At 39.6% G+C, this 24,123-nt stretch overlaps 1 long non-coding RNA gene across 1 annotated transcript in view; it reads left to right on the forward strand.

The window, feature by feature from the left end:
- Window positions 1-24,123, forward strand: part of LOC308613494 — an 84,925-nt gene that overhangs the window by 1,094 nt on the left and 59,708 nt on the right. The window contains exon 2 of the long non-coding RNA XR_014015258.1: window positions 17,706-17,794. This is a non-coding gene — a long non-coding RNA (uncharacterized lncRNA). The remainder of the gene's footprint in view (window positions 1-17,705; window positions 17,795-24,123) is intronic.

The following is a 24,123-nucleotide window of genomic DNA, read 5'->3' on the forward strand; positions in this document are numbered from 1 at the left end:
TTTAAATATCTGTACTCTGAGGACTCCCCAAATTTATACCTATAGCAAGGTGATCTGGGCCCTCTTCTTCAACCTTCTCTAGAGCCTTCTGACTCACCCCTGTTGCTCCTGACCACAGTGGCATTCTAACAGTTTCTAGACCCACCAGCCTTTCCTGCCTGGGAGTCTATACACATCCTTCCTTGGTTTATGCTCCATGTGTTTCAAGGCTCACTCATCTCTGAAAGACCTTCCCTGACAAACAACTGAAGTAGCTGCCCTTTGTTTCCCTCACCACCATTTTCTAGCACACAGTTTTTTTCTATTCACACCACTTGTTACTACAATCTGTATCTCTTCTATGTATTTATTTTCTTGTTCATTGTCTATTTGCTCTAGTAGACAGAAGCTCCATGAGGGCAGGGACCAAATGTGTCTTCATTCACCATTGTACTCCTGGGGCCTAGCTTAGTGCCTGGCTCAGAATGTGCTTGATAACTATTTGTTGTATGAATGAATGAATGATAAGAGATCTCATTGCTATTCCATCGGGACCCTGCATATGATCTCAAAGTCTTCTGATTTTTCCATCCATTCCTTTAATTTTTAATCAAAAGTTTGTTCCATATAATGCTTTTTCAAGGTCTACACTGGAAAACCTCAGTCCCTTCCCAAACCCTCCACAAACACCCTCCCTCAACTCTCACTCCTCAGGGGCAATACTTCCAACTTTTTTTTTGGCTCTTTCTATTGGAATCTACCTCCCTGTTTCTAAATTATATGTTGCTATTTATTTTTTGAATGGCATAGAAATGACCTCAGTTAGAGTAGTTGAGGATTAAGTCTCTTAACCCCCTCCCCACCCCATTCTGCCAATAGTTTTGTAACAATTTTTTGTGTACGTCAGCAGTTAGTATTTACTTTATCATGACTGTTAAATATTGACTTCAGCGACAAGTAATATGATAGTATTTTGGTTTTTTACACCTGTCCCCCTCAAATTTATAACTGCCTTATTTTCCTATTTTTATCGGTGGTGGTGGTTTTGATTCACCCATTGCTTGTTTTTTTCCAAATGTTCCAGGGATCCTATACCTTAAATATCTATGACATCAAATGAAACACTGAAATTTAAATTCCCTATCAGTTCGGATTTTCCCTCCCTCACTCCTCTATTCTTTTGCTCTGGTCTGTGCAAGTGACCCTCTAGTCCTGCTTGAATAACTGTTATCCTGGGACTTCCCTTTGCCCCATCTTATGTTGGAGCCCTGGTTTTATGGATCTAGTATCTTCCTTTTAGTTTACTTCCTCATTTTGCTGAAGTACTTTCTCTAGTAATTTTCTAAGGAAGTTTGCATTAAAGATAGTTTGACTCCTTGCATATCCTAAAATGTAGTGACTGTAATGACTCCTTTACCCAGACCCACACAAAAATCTCACTTCATTCGTGAAACTTCTTAGAACCAGTAGTGAGATCTGCCTTATCTTTTATAACACTTACCATATCATTCATTAGCTATATACTCCCCTTGTGTAATCATCTCACTCAAGTACATGCATTTATCTTTCACATTAGTAAGAGTCATAAACTTTTATGAATGCTTCAAAGCACCTACTTCAGTATTTTACACTGGAAATGTTTTGTTTGCCTCCTTATAATAGCTAACACCAAGAAAGTATTAAGCTATTTCTTCTATTAATGTGCAGACTGAAAATTATATTGTTGTCACTTTTCATCTGAGTTTATTTTAGATTGAAAAGAGAAAAGGGAATAATCCAGCTGGAAAAGAGTAACAGGTTAGGGGTCTGAATCACTAAGCGTTTAAAGAATATTCCTTATGACACTGAAATATAATTTTATATGAAAATACACCTTAAATTCAAGATACTATAGTAAAGAAGAACCAGACATGTTTATTTCATGCTGTATATTGATCAGAATATAATTATCTTATCAGTCATGCTGATAATTTAATTACTTAAATCTTGTGCCAGAGTGAACCTACTGAGAATGCAAGTCTGTACTTTACAAGCAAAGTTGTCCTTCCTATCTTTGCCATTTTAGGGATTTTTCTCTTTTTAACAAGGACATAACATGGTGATTACTTTATATTCCAGGTATATTCTAAGCGCTTTATAAATATTAACTCATTTAATCACAACAAACAGAGAAAACAAGTGCCATTACTATCGCCATTATACAGATGGGGAAACCAAAGCACAGGGAGGTCAAATAATTTGCCTAAGACCACACAGCTCACAACCAGAAAGAGATGGAGCCAAGATTCAACTTCAGGTAGTCTGGCTTCAGAGTCCTTGCACTCAGCCACTCTCTGGGTTTATATATGCCTAATGAGACTATGACAACTCTTCTTAATACTGAGCCTGGCCCTTATTCTCCAGGTCTGGGAAAGATGTGTGTAGAAAATTAACCAGACATTCTTCGTTTCACAGTTGACCGTGCCCTCCTTGTTGAAACATTTCTTCACTGGGCAACACTCTGGTTTTACTCCCACTTCGCCTGCTGTCTCTCCTCAGTCTGTCTTCTGTCTTCTTTTCTCTTTTCAACCTTTTCTCTTGCTCAAGATAAAAAGCCTTAGAATCTTGCTTCCTCCCCTTTTCTCTCAGATCTTCCCTAATCTAAAAATAGTCTTCTAAGCACCACCTAATGCTTTACCCTATTTGATTTTTCTTCATAGCACAATACTACATGAAATTATATACATATTTATTCATTTCACTTGTATGTTTCTTCCACTAGCACGTAAACTCCATACTGGATTTAAATTTATCCTAATTTGGGCTCCTTTCAGATGTTCTCTGTTTCTTTTTACCCCTTTTGCCTTTTAAATTTTATTATTAATTTTATTTATAATTTAATTATTTTATTGTTTCACTTTTCCCTCTATTAATTTAGAAGTTTTACTCTCTGATTCTGTTGTTTCAGATAAATTAGAACACACATGCTTAATTCATGAGTTTCAAAGATCTAAAACAAAATTATTATCTTTCTCCTGGATAACAAGGACCTTAGAATGCTCTAACTCAATTAATTTTTCTTTTGGCATATATACTATTATTGTCTGGTATTTTAAACACATCTTTTTTTTTTTTTAGTTATTTCTGACATATACATTTTAAAATGCTAACTACAATTATGACTTATAACATTATACCATACAAGATTTTTAGAAATTTCATGTAATGTCTGAAACATTTATATTAACATATTTCCATACAAATAACCCAAAGAAAGTTTAGTACTACTTGTTTTTTTTGTTTGTTTGTTTTATACTGCAGGTTCTTATTAGTCATCAGTTTTATACACATCAGTGTATACATGTCAATCCCAATTGCCCAGTGCAGCACACCACCATCCCCAACCCACCGCAGTTTTCCCCGCCTTGGTGTCCATACGTTTGTTCTCTACATCTGTGTCTCAGCTTCTGCCCTGCAAACCAGTTCATCTGTACCATTTTTCTAGGTTCCACATACATGCGTTAATATACGATATTTGTTTTTCTCTTTCTGACTTACTTCACTCTGTATGACAGTCTCTAGATCCATCCACGTCTCAACAAATGACTCAATTTCGTTCCTTTTTTATGGCTGAGTAATATTCCATTGTATATATATACCTCAACTTCTTTATCCATTTGTCTGTTGATAGGCATTTGGGTTGCTTCCATGACCTGGCTATTGTCAATAGTGCTGCAATGAACATTGGGGTGCATGTGTCTTTTTGAATTATGGTTTTCTCTGGGTATATGCCCTGTAGTGGGATTGCTGGATCATATGGTAATTCTATTTTTAGTTTTTTAAGGAACCTCCATACTGTTCTCCATAGTGGCTGTATCAATTTACATTCCCACCAACAGTGCAAGAGGGTTCCCTTTTCCCCACAACCTCTCCAGCATTTGTTGTTTGTAGATTTTCTGATGATGCCCATTCTAACTGGTGTGAGGTGATACCTCATTGTAGTTTTGATTTGCATTTCTCTAATAATTAGTGATGTTGAGCAGCTTTTCATGTTTTTCTTGGCCATCTGTATGTCTTCTTTGGAGAAATGTCTATTTAAGTCTTCTGCCCATTTTTGGATTAGGTTGTTTGTTTCTTTAATATTGAGCTGCATGAGCTGTTTATATATTTTGGAGATTAATCCTTTGTCCGTTGATTTGTTTGCAAATATTTTCTCCCATTCTGAGGGTTGTCTTTTCGTCTTGTTTGTGGTTTCCTTTGCTGTGCAAAAGCTTTTAAGTTTCATTAGGTCCCATTTGTTTGTTTTTGTTTTTATTTCCATCACTCTAGGAGGTGGATCAAAAAAGATCTTGCTGTGATTTATGTCAAAGAGGGTTCTTCCTATGTTTTCCTCTAAGAGTTTTACAGTGTCTGGTCTTACATTTAGGTCTAGAATCCATTTTGAGTTTATTTTTGTGTAAGGTGTTCTGGAGTGTTCTAATTTCATTCTTTTACATGTAGCTGTCCAGTTTTCCCAGCACCACTTATTGAAGAGACTGTCTTTTCTTCATTGTATATCTTTGCCTCCTTTGTCATAGATTAGTTGACCATAGGTGTGTGTGTTTCTCTCTGGGCTTTCTATCTTGTTCCATTGATCTCTGTTTCTGTTTTGTGCCAGTAACATATTGTCTTGCTTACTGTAGCTTTGTAGTATAGTCTGAAGTCAGGGAGTCTGATTCCTTCAGCCCCGTTTTTTTCCCTCAAGACTGATTTGGCTATTTGGGGTCTTTGTGTCTCCATACAAATTTTAAGATGATTTGTTCTATTTCCGTAAAAAATGCCATTGGTAATTTGATAGGGATTGCATTGAATCTGTAGATTGCTTTGGGTAGTATAGTCATTTTCACAATATTGATTCTTCCAATCCAAGAACATGGTATATCTCTCCATCTGTTTGTATCATCTTTAATTTCTTTCATCATTGTCTTATAGTTTTCTGCATACAGGTCTTTTGTCTCCTTAGATAGGTTTATTCCTAGGTATTTTATTCTTTTTTGTTGCAATGGTAAATGGGAGTGTTTCCTTAATTTCTCTTTCAGATTTTTCATCATTACTGTATAGGAATGCAAGAGGTTTCTGTGCATTAATTTTGTATCCTGCTACTTTAGCAAATTCATTGATTAGCTCTAGTAATTTTTTGGTGGCATTTTTAGGATTCTCTGTGTATAGTATCATGTCATCTGCAAACAGTGACACTTTTACTTCTTCTTTTCCAATTTGTATTCCTTTTATTTCTTTTTCTTCTCTGATTGCCATGGCTAGGACTTCCAAAACTATGTTGAATAATAGTGGTGAGAGTGGACATCCTCATCTCGTTCCTGATCTTAGTGGAAATGCTTTCAGTTTTTCACCATTGAGAATGATGTTTGCTGTGGGTTTTTCGTATATGGCCTTTATTATGTTGAGGTAGGTTCCCTCTATGCCCACTTTCTGGAGAGTTTTTATCATAAATGGGTATTGAATTTTGTCAAAAGCTTTTTCTGCATCTATTGAGATGATCATATGGTTTTTATTCTTCAATTTGTTAATATGGTGTATCACATTGATTGGTTTACGTATATTGAAGAATCCTTGCATCCGTAGGATAAATCCCACTTGATTGTGGTGTATGATCCTTTTAATGTGTTGCTGGATTCTCTTTGCTAGTATTTTGTTGAGGATTTTTGCATCTATATTCATCAGTGATATAGGTCTGTAATTTTCTTTTTTTGTAGTATCTTTATCTGGTTTCGGTATCAGGGTGATGGTGGCCTCATAGAATGAGTTTGGGAGTGTTCGTTCCTCTGCAATTTTTTGGAAGAGTTTGAGAAGGATGGGTGTTAGCTCTTCTCTGAATGTTTGATGTAATTCATCTGTGAAGCCATCTGGTCCTCGACTTTTCTTTCTTGGAAGATTTTTAATCACAGTTTCAATTTCATTACTTGTGATTGGTCTGTTCATATTTTGTTTCTTCCTGGTTCAGTCTTGGAAGGTTATACCTTTCTAAGAATTTGTCCATTTCTTCCAGGTTGTCCATTTTATTGGCATAGAGTTGCTTATAGTAGTCTCTTAGGATGCTTTGTATTTCTGCGGTGTCTGTTGTAACTTCTCCTTTTTCATTTCTAATTTTATTGATTTGAGTCCTCTCCCTCTTTTTCTTGATGCATCTGGCTAATGGCTTATCAATTTTGTTTATCTTTTCAAAGAACCAGCTTTTAGTTTTATTGATCTTTGCTGCTGTTTTCTTTGTTTCTATTTCATTTATTTCTGCTCTGATCTTTATGCTTTCTTTCCCTTCTGCTAACTTTGGGGTTTCTTTGTTCTTCTTTCTCTAGTTCCTTTAGGTGTAAGGTTAGATTGTGTACTTGAGATTTTTTTTGTTTCTTGAGGTAGGCTTGTATGTATAGCTATAAACTTCCCTCTTAGAACTGTTTTTGCTGCATCCCATAGGTTTTGGGTCGTCATGTTTTCATTGGCATTTGTCTCTAGGTATTTTTTGATTTCCTCTTTGATTTCTTCAGTGATCTGTTGGTTATTTAGTAATGTATTGTTTAGCCTCCATGTGTTTGTATTTTTTACGTTTTTTTTCCTGTAATTCATTTCTAATCTCATAGTGTTGTGGTCAGAAAAGATGCCTGATATGACTTCAATTTTCTTAAACTTACTGAGGCTTGATTTGTGACCCAAGATGTGATCTATCCTGGAGAATGTTCCGTGCGCACTTGAGAAGAAAGTGTAATGTGCTGTTTTTGGATGGAATGTCCTATAAATAACAATTAAATCTATCTGGTCTATTGTGTCATTTAAAGCTTCTCTTTCCTTATTTTCATTTTGCATGATCTGTCCATTGGTGTAGGTGAGGTGTTAAAGTCCCCCACTATTATTGTGTTACTGTTGATTTCCTCTTTTATAGCTTTTAGCAGTTGCCTTATATATTGAGGTGCTCCTCTGTTGGGTGCATATATATTTATAATTGTTATATCTTCTCCTTGGATTGATCCCTTGATCATTGTGTAGTGTCCTTCCGTGTCTCTCATAACATCCTTTATTTTAAAGTCTATTTTATCTGATATGAGTATAGCTACTCCAGCTTTGTTTTTTTGTTTGTTTGGGGTTTTTTTTTTGCTGTACGTGGGCCTCTCACTGTTGTGGCCTCTCCCGTTGCGGAGCACAGGCTCCGGACGCGCAGGCTCAGCGGCCATGGCTCACGGGCCCAGCTGCTCCGCGGCATGCGGGATCTTCCTGGACCATGGAATGAACCCGTGTCCCCTGCGTTGGCAGGCGGACTCTCTACCACTGCGCCACCAGGGAAGCCCTCCAGCTTTGTTTTGATTTCCATTTTCATGGAATATCTTTTTCCATCCCCTCACTCAGTCTGTATGTGTCCCTAGGTCTGAAGTGGGTCTCTTGTAGACAGCATATATATGGGTCTTCTTTTTGTATCCATTCAGCAAGCCTGTGTCTTTTGGTTGGAACATTTAATCCATTCACGCTTAAGGTAATTATTGATATGTATGTTCCTATGACCATTTTCTTAATTGTTTTGGATTTGTTTTTGTAGGTCCTCTTTCTTTTGTGTTTCCCACTTAGAGAAGTTCCTTTAGCATTTGTTGTAGAGCTGGTTTGGTGGTGCTGAATTCTCTTAGCTTTTGCTTGTCTGTAAAGCTTTTGATTTCTCCATGGAATCTGAATGAGATCCTTGCCGGGTAGAGTAATCTTGGTTGTAGGTTCTTCCCTTTCATCACTTTAAGTATATCATGCCACTCCCTTCTGGCTTGTAGTTTCTGGTGAGAAATCAGCTGTTAACCTTATGGGAGTTCCCTTGTATGTTATTTGTCATTTTTCCTTTGCTGCTTTCAATAATTTTTCTTTGTCTTTAATTTTTGCCAATTTGATTACTGTGTGTCTCAGCGTGTTTCTCCTTGGGTTTATCCTGTATGGGACTTGCTGCGCTTCCTGGACTTAGGTGGCTATTTCCTTTCCCTTGTTAGGGAAGTTTTCAACTATAATCTCTTCATATATTTTCTCTGGTTCTTTCTCTCTCTCTTCTCCTTCTGAGACCCCTATAATGCGAATGTTGTTGCATTTAATGTTCTCCCAGAGGTCTCTTAGGCTGTCTTCATTTTTTTTCATTCTTTTTTCTTTATTCTGTTCTGCAGCAGTGAATTCCACCATTCTGTCTTCCAGGTCACTTATCCGTTCTTCTGCCTCAGTTATTCTGCTATTGATTCCTTCTAGTGTAGTTTTCATTTCAGTTATTGTATTGTTCATCTCTGTTTGTTCTTTAATTCTTCTAGGTCTTTGTTAAACATTTCTTGCATCTTCTCGATCTTTGCCTCCATTCTTTTTCCGAGGTCCTGGATCATCTTCACTGTCATTATTCTGAATTCTTATTCTGGAAGGTTGCCTATCTCCACTTCATGTAGCTGTTTTTCTGGGGTTTTATCTTGTTCCTTCATCTGGTATATAGCCCTCTGCCTTTTCATTGTGTCTATCTTTCTGTGAATGTGGTTTTTGTTCCACAGGCTGCAGGATTGTAGTTCTTCTTGCTTCTGGTGTCTGCCCTCTGGTAGATGAGGCTATCTAAGAAGCTTGATGGGAGAGACTGGTGGTGGGTAGAGCTGACTGTTGCTCTGGTGGGCAGAGCTCAGTAAAAGTTCAATCCACTTGACTGTTGATGGGTGGGGCTGGGTTCCCTCCCTGTTGGTTGTTTGGCCTGAGGCAACCCAACACTGGAGCCTACCTGGGCTCTTTGGTGGGGCTAATGACAGACTCTGGGAGGGCTCATGCCAAAGAGTACTTCCCAGAACTTCTGCTGCCAGTGTTCCTGTTCTCACGGTGAGACAGAACCATCCCCCGCCTCTGCAGGAGACCCTCCAACACTAGCAGGTAGGTCTGGTTCAGTCTCCCCTGGGGCCACTGCTCCTTCCCCTGGGTCCTGACGGGCACACTACTTTGTGTGTGCCCTCCAAGAGTGGAGTCTGTGTTTCCCCCAGTGCTGTCGAAGTCCTGCAGTCAATTCCCACTAGGCTTCAAAGTCTGACCCTCTAGGAATTCCTCCTCCCATTGCCGGACCCGCAGGTTGGGAAGCCTGACGTGGGGCTCAGAAACTTCACTCCAGTGGGTGGACTTCTGTGGTATAAGTGTTCGCCAGTCTGTGAGTCACCCCCCAGCAGTCATGGGATTTGATTTTACTGTGATTGCGCCCCTCCTACCACCTCACTGTGGCTTCTCCTTTGTCTTTGGATGTGGGGTATCTTTTTTGGTGAGTTCCAGTGTCTTCCTGTCGATGATTGTCCAGCAGCTAGTTGTGATTCTGGTGTTCTCTCAAGAGGGAGTGAGAGCACTTCCTTCTACTCTGCCATCTTGGTTCCTCCTCCTGATATTTTAAACATATCTTTTCTTGAATCCCAATAAGCATTATTATTACTAATTTTTACAGTCATTTAAAAAAATGTTTACCCAGACTTTTATCATTTTCTTTGTTTTTCTTTCTGGACCTCAAACCTCCATCTCAGATTAGTGTCCTTTTGCTCAGATTTCCTATGGAGAGGTTCTCCAGTAGGTGAACTTTCTCAGTTTTTGTCAGTTTAAACTAGGGGTCCCCAACCCCCAGGCCACAGACTGTTATCTGTCTGTGGCCTGTTAGGAACTGGACTGCACAGCAGGAGGTGAGCGGTGGGCGATTGAGCGAAGCTTCATCTGTATTTACAGCCGCTCCCCATCGCTTGCATTACTGCTCTGCCTCTTGTCAGATCAGCGGTGGTATTAGATTCTCATAGGAGCATGAACACTACTGTGAACTGTGCATGCAAAGGATCTAGGTTGCGTGCTCCTTATGAGAATCTAATGCCTGATGATCTGAGGTGGAGCTGAGAGGTGGTGATGCTAGGGCTGGGGAGTGGCTGCAAATATCATTAGCAGAGGGGTTTTGACTGTACAGAGACCATAATAAATCAATTGCTTGCAGGCTCACAGCAAAACCCTATCAGTGAGTGACAAGTGAAAACAAGCTCAGGGCTCCCACTGATTCTGCATTATGGTGAGTTGTATAATTATTTCATTATATATTACAATGTACTAATAATACAAATAAAGTGCACAATAAATGTAATGTGCTTTAATCATCCCAAAACAATCCCTCCCCCCACCCCATTCTGTGGAAAAGTTGTCTTCCACGAAATGGGTCTCTTTTGCCAAAAAGGTTGGGGACCGCTGGTTTAAACAAAACTCTTGAAATGTTCTTCAGGGGTAGTTCATTCTTTGACAATCATTCAGGAATGGAAGCAGTGTGAATATTAATGGGAAAATATCGTAATTCCCCATAACTGCACAATCCTGTAGCTGAATTTAGAACATCCCAACATGGGCAAAAATAGCTCATTTATCATGCCACACTTCATCTTGGCTAGAAATATGTGCAAGCCCAAAAATGACAGAAGCCATACTTTGGGTTCTGGTACCAAAAATTTACAAGTTCTCCTTTGTTTCAAGCCTAGAGTTTTTTACACCAAGGAAAAGCACCAGTTAGCCTGAAGTTGGTGAGTCATATGCCTAGCTTTTGTAAAAGGGCGATTATAATAAAGGAAATGGGAAAGAACTAGTATATAGGCAGATCAATTTCAGTATAAAGTACATATGTATCACTATCTAGAAGGTCATTCTTTTAAAATTGTTTGGTCCAAAATGCCATCAAGATACCTCCTGGGATGTGTTTTGTTCCCCCAGGAGTATCTATAGCCCAATTTTAAAACACTAAACTAGCATATGACTTGTGAAACCCAGAAGAATGTTTCTACCAGGCTCTTGGGAAGAACACAAAGATCAGATAAATATATGTAGCCTTTCAATTTCATAAAATCAGCACATGGATCTTAACCATATAAGTAGCTCAGAAGGTTGACACTAAGGTCAGCAGCTGTTGTTAAAAAACAAGGAACTAGCCGATAGTCAACAAAACAAGTATTTATTGCTACAAAACCACTTTCGACTAACTCACGAATTACTGCCACAAAAGTTCAAGGGGATCAGAATAATTACCATACAAACTCAGAACTATAGTTCTTACTATGCTCTGAGTACCCAATCTCTTAACATAATCATGAAAAGCTGACTCTGAATTGTGCCATTCTGTATAGGAGTACCAGAAAGTGAAAGTTCTGTAAATAACAGCCCAGAGAAGGACTATTGTTATTTCATTTTAAAGCATCATCAACTTTTCAGGAAGAAAATAAAAGCAGATGCCTTAAGAGCAGGGTACATGTGAGAATCATCTAGAAAGACTGGTCAAATGCACATATCCAAACCGTACTACAAACTGACTACTTGGGATCTCCAGGGTGATTCTTGTTGCCCACACTTAGTTAAGGACCACCGCTTTAGGGAATTTATTTCTAGAGAATCTGCTGGGGTCAAGACTTGTTAGAAAGAATTTCTTCACATTTAACCAATATTACGAACTTTACCAAAATCACTGTACTCAGTATCATTTTGATAGAGATTCCATTACCTTAAAAATAGAGGCAGGTCCAAGGCCTTTGTTCTTAACAATAAATTTGCAGTACAATTTTACTAAGAATAATTGCAGACCAGGCATCATTCAGAATATCTGCTAGTTTCTTGGTTAAGCCAAAGGGAGACCATCAAAGCAGGTCACAAAAGGTGCTCCACCAACCGTTAAATAGGACTAAAAGGCTGAAACTTACTATAGAATGTAAAGTGAAAGTTTGAGCAATGAGAAATGGTGTATTTGACAATTTTAATTGCAAGACTAGGAAAAGAGGAAAGGGTTAGGGGAAGGGGGATTATATGGATTAAACTGGAAAGTTGTCTGAGAACTAAGTCAGCTCTAGACTTCTACTGTCTTTCTTGGCTCACATGATCTCTTTCAAATCATGTCTCCCTCTTTTGCCTTCAAAGAGCATCTGGTTGGACTGGAAAATTAGCTATATAATATATTGTCATGTTACCATCCCTACTGACTAGCCCCCGGTTCAGAGATTAGTTGCATTATCCACTCTGGCCAGAGTAGTAGAAATGGTTTCACCCCAGCACACTGACTGATTTTATCAGTAGGGCTGTGTAACTGGTAAACGCTGCAAGACTTTATAAACCAACCAGTGGATTCCTATTGTTCAGCATGTTTGGTGATGAAGCCCCTGGAAAATCCTGTTGACCAGTCTCTCCAAGGACTCTTTTCAGGGCATTTTCAGCAGTATTCACTAACCTTACACTTTGAACTTTGGCACTTCAGACCTTCTGATATTTACAGGAGCTTAGTTTGAAAACATTGCCATTTGTAGGCTCTTGAACAGGGAAGTCAAATGAGTAGTGTGATAGTTGACAAGAGTTTGGTGAATAACAGTTTCTAAGATGACCTAGAGACTTGAGAGCCTGGAGAAATTAAAAATTTTCTATTGTGCTAATCCAAGCTTGAGGTGAGGAAGACTGTATAAGTTTTTACTGCTGCTGTAACAAATGACCACAGCAAATTACCTTAGTGGTTTAAACAGTACAAATTTATCTTCAGTTATTTAGGTCAGAAGTCTGGCATGGGTCTCACAGGGCTAAAATCAAGGTGTTGGCAAGGCTGCAGTCCTTTCTAGAAGCTCTAAGAGGGAACCCATTTCCTTGCCTTTTCCAGCTCCCAGAAGCTGACCACATTCCCTGCCTTGTGACCACCATCCTCTGTCTTCAAAAACAGCAGCAGCAGATTGAGTCTTTATGCTGCCATCTTTCTGGTTCTCTGATCATAGCTGGGAAAGTTTCTCCACTTTTAAGGAATCATGTTATTAGATTTGGCCCACCCAGATAATCCAGGATAATCCCTCTATCTCAAGGTCAGTAATCTTTTTTTTTTTTTTTTGCGGTATGCGGGCTTCTCACTGTTGTGGCCTCTCCCGCCCCCGGAGCCTGTGCTCCGGAGCCTGTGCTCCGGACGCACAGGATCAGCGGCCATGGCTCACGGGCCCAGCCGCTCCGCAGCGTGGGATCCTCCCAGACCGGGGCACGAACCTGTGTCCCTTGCATCTGCAGGCGGACTCTCAACCACTGCGCCACCAGGGAAGGCCCTCAAGGTCAGTAATCTTACTGACATCCGCAAAGTCCCTTTTGCCATATAAAGTAACATAATCACATTTTCCAGGGATCAAAGTGTAGATATCTTTGGGTGCCATTACTGTGTGTACCATAAAACACCTAGAACAGATATTTTAGGCAATCAATAGGCCTTCTCTTTTAGCTGGGTTGATGGCCCATAGAGTCAATTTGGTATGGAAATGGGGTGGAAGAGGTAAAAGAAGATATTGAGATCAAGCCTAGTCATTTGGGTAATTTCACCCCTTTTCAACCATTCTAAGATGGGTGAAAGTCTTGTCTGCCTACTGCCTCTAAGAGGGACAGCCTGGTTCTCACGAAAGCACGATGTCTAGGGGAAGCTTCCAGATTTGTGACCAATAAGCCTTACAAAAGCAAGCCTGGTTTTTTCCCCAAATGTTCCCAGGGATGGGCTTATTTTCTCACATTCCCTGAGAGCACTGGTGCCTCTCCTTTTGGCTCCCAGTCGCTGGAAACCATCTGCCTTCTTCTTCTCCTCTTCACTCACGTGGGCCCCATCTCAGTCAGGCTTACTTCTTGGAGGGAGCAAATGGGACCAGGGAGCAGGTTGTGGAGAATGACAGTGGAAGCAGAAGTCAGTGTTGGGGCGGGGCCACACTGGAACTGGTATGCTAGTGGAGACCCACTGGGTAGTTGATTTGGGTGCAGCCAAATGTTGTGGCAGTCATTCTGAGTAGAATGTGAGCACCAGAGCCTTTCTGTACCACTGGGAGTGGCTCCAGGGAAAAGGATGCCTAGCTAAGACACTACCTCTGAGAGTTTTGATATCTTTATTTCTCAGTCTCATTGGTTGCGCCTGATTTCCTCCATGACATTAAACAACTGTTGTATGATTTTTCTGTTGGTAGCACACAATTTTTCCAAATTAAAAAAAAAAAGACGGGAACAAAAAGGTTATGCTTTTCATCTGTGTTTGTGTAAACAAACCCAGTAATTACCATAACTCAAATTGCTGCTGAAGCTCTCCATATTTTAATGTGCACACTGTCGCTCTTGCTACTAAATCTCTGCCTATATCCTGGGAAGTTAATCCTGAATTAGGAAACAGAAAAACTGATTAAAATAACATTGGGCCAAGTCCATGATTTTTATATTCATAAGATTCAAAATTTCTGTGAGGAAATGTGCAATGCAAATTGAATTATCTTCCAGAGTAATAAAGAAAAAGAAGGAAACCAAAACAATGGTAAAATATGGGTATCCATGCAGAGAGATGTATGAATTAGGCTTTCTGTGGTTTGGTTTGATTCAATATTCCACTCCTGTGAAACAACCTTTACTTACCAGGCTGCATAAACTCAATTCTCTTCAGTATAAAGTGAATATTATCCAGTTTTCAAGTAGCAACATTTCCTTAAATTCTACACTTTTATCAAAAGAGGTTTTTCACTGAACTTTGAAGATAACATTATTAGCCCTTGCAAGTGTTCTAATCACGGTCTTTCTTGATGGCCTTTAGGACAAAAGAGCAGTTGTAAATGTTCAAAGAAAAATCAGGAAGGTGAAAGCCATTGTTTTTGTGCCTATTGGCATGGGGTAGGTGAAACTGAGTATTAAGGAAATAGTGTAGAAAATTCAGGTCTCCACATTTTCTTTTAATAAATTGGGCTAACTTTAACTCTCTACCACCTATCTTTTTTCCCTCCATACCCACTCTTGTCCCTTTCTACCCTGTTTCCTGCCTGGGAAGGCTGACCTGTAGGGACTTAACCAATGAGCTCTCTTGCTCTCTGGCTTGCGTTTGGGTTTGGCAATAGAGAGCCCCAGCAAGAGGTCAGAGGGAGAGGGGAGGGTAAGGTCAGAGTTCCCTCCGGATGGCTGTGTCTCTCCGCTGAAGACCACTGCTCTTGCCATGGTTGCCCTTTCTTCCAGGCTCTGGAAACTGCTTTCTCCTCCTTTCCCTTCAGGCTTGGCACTGTTTGTTTTAAGCTTCAGTGTACTGTACTTTCCTTTGTTGTTTTGGTTTCCCATATCTTGCCAAACCTTTATAAATACCCTCTTTAGTACACACTCCTCAAATTATTCTAATTTGACTGGGCTCTGTTTCATATTTCAACCCTTACAGAGACAGAATCTGCCTCATTCAGCCCTATATCTAAATTCTTCCCGCATCCTGGGGCCACCATCATTTCTTACCAGGACTACTAACTGACCTTTCTACTTCTACTCTTCATGGCTCGAAATCTTTTAAAAGTTTCTCATCACAAATATAATGAAGTCCAAATTCCCTCCCATGGCCCAGGGCCCTGTCAGTCTGTTAACATTCACCTTCATCTTGAGTCACGCTCATCTCCTAGGTTCTAGAACACACCAACTTCTCTCTTGCCTGAGGACCTTTGTCCAAGTTGGTCACTCTGCCGGGGGTGTTCTGCTCCCTGGTCTTCGTTTGGTTAGCGCTGTCAAACACAAAAACGTGGTAAGTGAGGAGATGGATTTTATTCAGGCTATTGCAATAGGGAAACACCTCAGATCTGAAGATTAGAGTACGTATTAAGTTTCCTATGGTTGGCGTGACAAATCATTGCAAATTAGCGGCTTTAAACAATAGAAAGTTATCCTATTATTGTTGTGTGGGCCAGAAATCCAAAATGTATCTTATGTGGCTAAAATCGAGGTGTGGGCAGGGCTGTGCTGCCTCTGGAGGGTCCAGGGGAGAATATGTTCCCTTTCTTTTTCCCACATCTAGAGCTGAATTCCTTGTCTCCTGGTCCCTTCCTCTATCTTCAAAACCAGTGATGGAGCATCTTTTCTCTGACTCTGCCTCTCTCTGCTTCCATCACATGGCTGTCTTCTCTTTTATCTATGGTCGAGTCTCCTTCTGTTCCCCTCTTACAAGGATACTTGTGATTCTGTTTAGGGTCCAACCAGATAATCCAAGATAATTGTCCCGACTCAAGCTAATTAATCACATCTGCAAAAGCTCTTTTTCCACATAAGGGAAGATATTCATAGATTCCAGGGCTTAGGACCTGGATATCTTGTAGGGCCATTTTTCAGCCTACTACAGCGTGTCTCAGCAGAGGGGTTTGCCTTAGATTTTTATGGGGAGGAGTAGACAAGTTACAGGTGGGGTTATTTATAGTTGGGATTGTTTTTTCAGTCAAAGCAAGTTTCAGTGGAACAGGAAATGCTTAGCTGGTTTCAGGGGAACAAACAGTTCTAATCTTGGCTAATTATTCATGGGACAAAGAAGAAAGAGGATCTCTGTCCTACCATGTCAACAGATTCAGGCAAAAGAGGAATGGTCTGGGTTTAACCTTGTCACCAGTAAAAATGGGAGCCATCTACAAATCTTGTGGGAGTCATGAGAAAGAGTGGATAGCAAGTCTTATCTAAGCCATGTGGGGAATGGTGGTTCATTGCAGTTAGTCATCTTCTAGAACACAGAGGGGTGGGGGATGTGAGGAAAAAAAGACTGGGGAGATTTCTTAACCATCACTGTTTTCTGGGAGCATAGAAGTCAGGTGAAGTTCAACACTGTCACCACCTTCTCATCCTTAAATATATTTTCATAGATGCCCTCCCTGCACACCCTATGTAAGTACTGCCCTCTGCATTATTCTCTGTCATAGTTTCCTCTTTATTTCCTTCACAGTATTTTTCACAATCCATAATTATTTTGTATACTTATTTGCTTGTCTCTCTAGACCATAAACTTTTTGAGGACAGGGAAAATGGTTGTCTTATCTTAAGAGCTTAGAACAATGTATCTTTATATCTTTACAGCCTGGCACATTTTTGTTGAATTGACAAAAGAAGCAATACCAGATGGCCAATAAACTCATGATAAACTGTCTAGTAATTACCTTATTGGTAGTGAAATAAAAAAGGATAAAAATAACAGTGAGGTAAACAAAAGAGAGTCAGACATCATAGGCAGCAGGACCCACATGTTCAGAGACACACAGTGGTGTGTGTGGAATGTGGGGCATGGCTGGTGTGAGATGGGACCTGAGCCTGGCAGGCTGAGGCTCCACAGTGAGTCAAAGACCAAATCTCAAAGGAGGTGGGGCTCTATACTTCCTATTCCCCTCAGTGCCTGCATTCATTCATCCTTTCAACAAATATTTTTGAATGTGTTCAGTTTGCCAGGCACTGGTCTAGGCTTTGGGGACATAACAGAGAAGAGACCAGACAAAAATTAGTCTGACAGTAAATGGAAGAAGTGATTAAAATAAATAGTGCTGAATGTTAACGAGAAAAGCAGAGCAGGAAAGTGAAATGTAGAATGTAGGCTTGCAGTTTAGAGAGAGTGGCCAGGGAAGGCCTCAGTGAGAATATGCTATCTGCCAGGTGTGGGATTGGGGGTGGAGGGCATGTAACCAAACTTGAAAGAAGTGATATTTGGGAGAAAGGCATTCCAGGCAGAGGGCACAGCAAGCACTCAGGTCCTGAGGTGCAAACTCACCTGTAAGAAGGCTGGTGTGGTCTAAACAGAGTAACAGAGAGGGGTGCATAGTTGTAGGAGATGCGGCCACAGAGGCAAGGGGTGAGGGTTGCAGTTGTAGGGCCTTATAAGCTTTTGTAAAGACAGTGGCTTTTCCACTGAGTGAAATGGGAAACCATTGGAATATTTTGATAAGAGGATTGACATGCTCTATTTCATTTAACAGGATTGCTTGGGCTGCTATTTTGAAATGAGACAGAAGAGGATCAAGGCCCAATGCAGGAAGACCCTTTAGGAGGCTACTCCGTGATCCAGGTGAGAGATGATGGAAGTAGCACGTATCAGGGAGGTAGCAGTGGAAATGATGAGAAATGGTTAGATTCTGGATATACTCTGAAGCCACTAGAATTTGCTGATGGGTCAGATGAGAAGTGAGGGAGAGAAGTCAAGGATGACTGCAAGATTTACGGCAAGGATGGGGTTGCCATTTACTGAGATTTGGAAGAATACTAAAAGAGCAGCTTCGGGAAGGAAGATCAAGAGCTCAGTTTGGGACACGTTAACTCCAGGGTGCACAAGTAATACTTTTTAAAATAGAACTTGTTTTGAAAATGTTCCTGTGAACATTACGAAATTATAGAACTGGTGATCATCTCTCTCCAGTGTGCTGGTTGCGTTAGTTTAATATCTTTCAAGACCTGTTATTGCTTACTTCTCTGAACTTCTCACCTTCCTGGAGAATATTTCTACCACGTCTTTGTTGGGAGAAGTACAACAGGAAAATTAGAAAATCTAAGTATATAACTGCTTTGGAAATAGCAACAGAAAAGTCTGTATGTGAAATATCTCCTTTTCCTGATCTCTTGGGCATCCAAAAGAGCAGATGAATTGAATTTGGAAGTTGAAGAAAGCCACCAGCTTTGGGTAAAGAGCTGCATCAGAACAGAGGCCCAGCTTTGGCCCCCAGGGCTCTGCAGCTGAGTCCACAGCTTGGCAGTTGCCATGTCTTTCTCTAAAAAGCTGACTGCTTAGCTTTGGCCTTAGGCAGCCCTGTGCTGAGAGATCTTCCAGGCAGAGAAAGAGAGCCCAGGCTCCTTGCTCCAGGTGTCATTGCTTGTCACCTGCCCTGAAGTGATGACACTCATAACCTAGATCTTGGCCTTAACCTCTGATTTCTCCTGCATCCCTCATCTTGAACTGCCCAACCTGAAAAAACACTCTTTAAGCCTCACACAAGAGCTCCATACACTCTGCTTCACTGCAGGGTCATTCCATGTAAATTAATTTTCCAGGTAACTGAAGCTTAGCTGTCCTTTGATGTTAACCATATGAAGGAAAATTTTTCTGAGGCTGAACTGTAAACATTCTTGCTTTCTTAACCAGGGCACCTAGAACAAAATTGAACTTTTCTGACGTTAAGCTGTCTCCTCACAACTTGATGATGCCCTCAGGCTCTAGTGAGGTATATAGAGTCTGTGCCTACTACACTTAGAACCTCAAACTGCTGTGTATTTGAGGCTTGCATTTTCTTTTTAAAAATGTTTTTGTTGTTTTGCTGCATCATCCCTGCTGTCATTGCTAGTTACTGCTTGATTATTTGGATGCTTCACAGGCCATTTTTAATTTATTATCTGATTCCGAGCTTGGGTCTTAGTAGCTAAAATATGATCTTCAGAAATGCAAGATAGCATTTGTGGTGGACAGAATTGTAAGGTGGCCCCTTCATGTTCACACCCTGTGTAATCTCCTCCCCTTGAATCTGATCAGGACTTATGAGTATGATGGGATGGCCACTCCAGTGATTAGGTTACCTATATGTTTGGCAAAGGTGAAGGGACTTTGATTATGTAAAGTCCCATAATCATTTGACTTTAATTTAATCAGAAGGAAGATTGACCCAGGTGGGCCTGACTTAAGCAGGCAAGCCCTTTAAAAGATGATCTAGAGGTTAAGAGGTTTCCTCTCCTGTTGGCTTTGAAGAAGTAAACTACCATGGATTCTATAGCAGCAAGAAAATTAATTTGGCCAAAAACCACATGAGCTTGGAAGAGGACCCTGAGCCTCAGATAAGAACTCAGCCCTCAGCAACACCTTGACTGCAGTGCTGTGAAACCCTGAGCAGAAAATCCAGCTTAAGCTATGTCTGTACTCTCAACCCGTGGAAACTGTGAGATAATAAATGGGTATTGTTTTATGCTGATACGTTTGTGATAATTTATTATGAAGCAATAGAAAATTAATATAGTATCCTATTTGGATTTTGTATTTAAAAGGGTAAAAACATACTGCACTTGCAATGCATGGGTTCATACAGACTTAATCACATTATTATAATTACCCCATCCTACTATGCATAATAGCAATTCTGAGTTTTATTCAGCTCAGGAAATAAAACTCCAGAACCTATTAAGATTGTGCTTGTCCATTCCTGAGCTTCAGCAAATAAAATATGCAGGGCTGTAGTGGAAATCCAACTCAATATTTCTCTTCTCTACTAATTTTTCTACCCAGGAGAGAATCATAAATTAGAAAAAAAAAAGATCTCATGTTTAAAAAAAAACTCAAATGGAACAAAACTAAACTTATCAGTGGCTGAGTGGTGGGGTCAACTTTTTCTACATGATATTTTAGTTACCTATGTTATAAGTAAGTGCAAAAAATTATCATGATGGTATAATATCTCTTATATTTTTGAGCATTTTATAAAACTTTAAAAAGTTTATTTCATACGACCTTCACAATATATGTCACTTCAAACACGAATTAACAACTAAACACAGCCTAGCAGGCTAGTAGTTTATTTATATATTCAATTTTTAAAATATTGTTTTTGAGTAATTATTATTGGTGCATAGTAAAAATCAAATCTCTCTTTCACAGCCACCTTCATTAATCTTATTTTCCTCTCCAGAGTCAACTCTTACTGGTTTCTTGTGCATTTTTCTAGAGGTATTCTCTGCAGTTACAAATAAATATTCAAACATGATGTGTTAATTTTGGTAATTTATATTTTACCAGAAATTGATATATTTCACTGGAATTTAATAATTTACCGGAATAAAGTTTTAAAGGGTGTTCTTCTCCATAGTTGTACTCATAATTCCTTGCTCATTTGTAAATTTGTATATTTATATTTTATCCTTCGACATTCCTTTTTTTTTTAAGCGATAGCAACAAACAGCACTTGAGCTTATCAGTTGTACTGTTTTTGTCTGTCCTGGTCTAACATTTAGTTAAGTACTTACCATAAAGTGCGCAGTTAGGTACTGTGCTCTGCTTTTAATACACATGATCTCATTTCCCTGCAACAACCCTCCAGGGTAGATCTTTTAATAATGCTCATTTTACGTATGAGGAAATGGATTCTGCAGGAGGCCAGGTAATGAGCCTTCCACTAGTAAGGGGGGAAACTGAGACTCAACCCCTGTCTTTCTGACTCCAGAACCTCAGCTTTTAATTTTACTTCCCTGCTTTTCTTCCTTAATGTCTTCTTCATGCTTTCCTTTAATTATCTTGCACAGTTTCTAACTTCTTGAGTTGACCATTAACTTTCATTTTTCGTATTTATTAATAAATCCATTTATAGATATAAATCTACCTCTGAGCCTGCTTCATCAGCATAAACTATGTTTTGTTATGTGGAATTCTCAATGCCATTTTTGCTAGTCAAAATGTGTTATTTCTTTCTTTGTTGACATGAGATATTTAGAATTTTATTTCGCAGTGAGTAAGATTTCTCATGTTGTTTATATTTTTGTAAGTAATATTAGTTTTATTGTGTTGTGATAAAAGCGTAATATTTCCTATTTCTACATCTTAGAATTTACTGAGTTATCTAATATATAGTTTGTTTTCAAAAACATTCTATAGATCTCTAAAAGACAGTGTAGTGTTTGTAAGTGAGCACTATGGTACGTATTAAATCCATTTTTTAAAAAATGTAGTTTGAATTTTCCTATACTTGATCTGTCAAAGTTAGAGATAATGGTGAGCTGTTTCCTAAGAAAATTGACTTTCTTAGTGACTCTCTCCTCGCTTCCAACGATTCTTCTGTTATTTATGTCAATATGATGTTACTTATTTAGATAAATCTCCATTATTATCATAGCTGTATTATGGCTATATATCTTTTATAAATATAAAAAATTATGCTCTCTTATCCCTCCTAATTCTTTTAAACTTTGAAATTAAAATTGCCAACTCTACTCTTTTTGTTCGAATGTTTCTATATATATATATATATTTTTTTTTTTTTTTTTTTTTTTTTTTTGCGGTACGCTGGCCTCTCACTGCTGTGGCCTCTCCCGTTGCGGAGCACAGGCTCCAGACGCGCAGGCTCAGCGGCCATGGCTCACGGGCCCAGCCGCCCCACGGCATGCGGGATCTTCCCGGACCGGGGCACGAACCCGTGTCCCCTGCATCGGCAGGCGGACTCTCAACCACTGCACCACCAGGGAAGCCCTCTATATATTTTTTATTCTCTTGTTTTTAGCCTTTTGGATATAATTTAGAATATTATGCTAGCAGATCAAATAGAGTTTGATTTTATTTTTTTTGTTTTAAATTTGAGAGTCTGTTAAAAAAGGTAAACACACTTATATTTTCTGTTTACTTCTTGTATGTTTGAATGTCTTTTATTCTATTGTATGATTTCTCTTTTTTTAACTGATAATTTTTTTCTGACATTTTGGGATTGTTTTTTCCTTGTTTTTATGTTCTTTATGCATCAGAATTTCCATACAATGTTTTAAATTCTGTTAGGAGACAAATTTAAGCTATTAAAAAACTGTACTCAAACCTAGAATTATCAAAATTATTAAAGCCAATGACAAAATAGTGTCCACTGGCTTTCTCTTGTGAGAAATACTGAGTCACTAGTGCTCCTCCAGGCACTGAGGATCTGTCCTGTGAAAAAACAGACATAAAAAGAGTGGAAAGGTGAAAAGAAGAGTGGGACTTTGAAGTGGAACCAAATTTATTTCACTTATCTCTTCCTTTTTTTATATGCACAAGAATGGTATGTGATTTAAAATAAGCCTTAAAAAAGGCATCTCAATATAACAAAATGGCAAGTGTTAGGATATTATGTCATAATTTAAATAGCAGAAATTTTTCTTCCTTAGTGGGACCTAAAATAGTGTGTTTAGAATGGTGTCATAGATGAGATGAAATATTATATATTCTTTTTGAAAACCCTTTTCTGCATTAAGAAAAGGGAGACTGAGATGGTTCTTTTCAGCATCAGAAATCCGAAAGAGGTAAGACTGACCAACACACCTTCTCTGGAGAGGAGATTTTGCCTGTAGACCAGGGCTGCCATGCTCTGGGGCAGCTGGTGGCCCCGTGGGAATGCCTGGGTCAGATGCTGGGCCCTGATCACTCTTGGCTTGACCTCTTGGCTCTTACTGCAACTCATGGGGATGCCCTGATCTGTCAGCAACTGGGACATCTGAGTCACACCCGAAGAGGAATTTCTCCTGTTCTCCCCCTGGGAGTCCAGACAGATTTCATCCATATGTCAACACGTCCCCTACATCTCTGCAGAGGAAAACATTAGAAATATCTAGGTGGACTGGCTCCAGGTGACCTGTGCAGCAATATCCAGCCAGCAAGGATCCTGTGGATGCTAAGTTTGACAACCAGCAGATGTGCTGATCTTCTGTGAATGACACAGGGACCTTCACCACATCACCTGGTTATCGTTACAATCCTCCTATTTAATTTTAGCTGAAGGCCTGGTTGATATCGACTTGCAGTGCCAGTTTAGGAACGCAACAGCCTAAGAACAGTGAGACCCAGGGACAAGATCGACCATCTCTGAGTTTTCTTCCCTGTACAGTATTAGGAGAATTGTGCATCGAGGGCTGATTTTCTCTTTGGCTCAGCCTCTATTGGTGGCACATATCTTTCTGGTGCCTTAATGAGATGCTCCACTGCAATACCCATGTCCGCTTTGAGTGTTCACCAAGCATACCATTTGGCCTCTCCGGGCAGCCATTTCTGAATATTCTCAGTATCCAACAAAAGGGATCCCACCCAGTGCTGCACTCTGTCTGTCGTACCTTCAGCTTCTTACCTTCACCTGCACACTTGGGGGAGGAGTTAGTGGAACTCTCCCAGGGTCTCCTGCAACTATTTCCTGTGACATGTTGGATTTTTCTCAGGAGCATTTGTTGCAAGCTGACCTTTTCTAGCTTTCATCAGTCTCATCCCATGTAAACTCCAGCTTGATTGTGTTTCTAAAAATGTTATCATGTGAATGGCATCCTTTCTTAGTTTCCTGCCATGATGCAGAACTTTCCTATTTGTATTCTCTTTGGTCATTTCAGAAAGGATCTGATAGGCAATGGAGAAAGAGACATAGATGCCTTTGCTCTAGTTGTGTGTTTTGTTTTTAACAGAAATCTGGTCATCTTGCATTTAGAGTGTCTGAAGGATATACAAAGAGAAACACCATGAAAATTAGTGATTGAATATATGGATCTGAGACTTAAGGGAGCTCTGTGTTAGAAATATAAATTTGGGAGGCATCAGCCCATGGTGGGAGTCAAGTCACAGGAACAGGGAAGACTGCCTAAAGCAGGAGTTCCAAAATCTTGTGGATCATCAGAATATACAGATTCCTTGGTCCTTCTCCCGTAGAG

This window comes from Mesoplodon bidens (genome assembly GCF_964165515.1).
Source record: "Mesoplodon bidens genome assembly, chromosome: 3".
Classification (NCBI taxonomy): Eukaryota; Metazoa; Chordata; class Mammalia; order Artiodactyla; family Ziphiidae; genus Mesoplodon; species Mesoplodon bidens.